Source organism: Puntigrus tetrazona, chromosome 5 (assembly GCF_018831695.1).
Source record: "Puntigrus tetrazona isolate hp1 chromosome 5, ASM1883169v1, whole genome shotgun sequence".
Lineage (NCBI taxonomy): Eukaryota > Metazoa > Chordata > Actinopteri > Cypriniformes > Cyprinidae > Puntigrus > Puntigrus tetrazona.
The window spans coordinates 21,459,692-21,461,103 of NC_056703.1; the positions used below are offsets into that span (position 1 = coordinate 21,459,692).

At 35.2% G+C, this 1,412-nt stretch overlaps 1 protein-coding gene across 5 annotated transcripts in view; it reads right to left on the reverse strand.

Moving 5' to 3' along the window:
- The window catches only part of LOC122345940 (active breakpoint cluster region-related protein-like), a 248,527-nt gene that overhangs the window by 35,322 nt on the left and 211,793 nt on the right, over window positions 1-1,412 (reverse strand). The window lies entirely within an intron of this gene.

The following is a 1,412-nucleotide window of genomic DNA, read 5'->3' on the forward strand; positions in this document are numbered from 1 at the left end:
TGACTTGTGTAAGGTTATGGATTGCTGTATATTCGTGCCCTGAGGTGAGAACTGCATGATGAGACCCTGCGCTCTCAATCTCCATCCCAGCATGCTCCTCTCTCCCGCTGCTCGAGAGAAGTCTGGAACACAACACATCGCAGCTAAATGCTGTCGTCGCCTAGCAACCCCGCATCAAGCGCTCTGACTTTTCACCAAGCATATCCACAGACGAGCGCTGATACGCACGTGCACGTCACAAAGATGAAGTGAAGAGAGAAACATTTGTGGGAAGAGAAGTGAGTGGGGGAGTGAGAGAGAAAGAAAGAAAGAGGCAAGGGTGACTAATAGAGAGAAACTCTGCCTCCAATCCACTCCGTCTGGATTTGCTCATCCTAAACCTTTCCTTCTGCTCAAAAACTAAACTTTTTTCTTCTTTTCTCAGTCTTTTGTGCTTCTTTTCCTCTTCGCTGAGTTTCCAGAGCTATAGGGAGCCTGTAATTACTCCTTCTGCTACCTCCACCATTGTCACAATGTTTTACTAATCACATGTGTTCGTGTGTGTGTGTTTGAAAAATCTTTTAAAAAAGTCATGTTTTATAACCTCCTGCCATCTGCTGTTTGGTTCAGGAGATAAATGAAGTGTAACCTGTAATGATGATGAGCAGTAATGTATGCTGGGTAAGGACCAACAAAAATCCATTCAGAGTGGAATAATGATTTAACAGCAAGAGATAACAACTTACATTCACAATGCATTCTTTTTTGTTTTGTTATCTAATTTAGCAGCATTATGAATGTTGTAGTTATATTAACTATTTCACTATATATTTTTTTAGATTGGCACTTTAAACACAATATCATTCTTGCTTTTTAGCGCATTAAACATTTCTGCATAGCATCAGTAGTTTTTGGATCTTATATGCTTTCTCTAACTGGAAGAAGAAATCATAATCTAAGATTTTTTTTTATTTGTTTTAAAATAAATTAATCTTTTACTTTAACAAAAATGCATTAAATTGATAAAAAGTGACATTATTATAATTTTTTTTTTCATTTCATAAAAGCTTTCCATTTTAAATAAATGCTGTTCTTATAAACCTTCAATTCATTACATAAACTTTGTTAAGCAGGACAAATGCTTTCAACATTGAAAATAATATGAAATAATGTTTCTTGAGCAAAAACAAGCATTATACAATGATTTCTGCATGATCATGTGACACTGAAGACTGGAGTAAAGACTTAAAGCTTTGATGTCGCAGGAATTAAGTTTATTTTAATGTTTATTTAAATGTATTTAATGTATAAATGTAGCCTGTGTGGAAAAAAAAAAACTGAACATCAGTTAATGTCATTCAACTTAAAATGAATGAACAACAAAATGTTACGTAGACAGCTTTCCAGTCATACTGTAGACACGTGGAGCATCA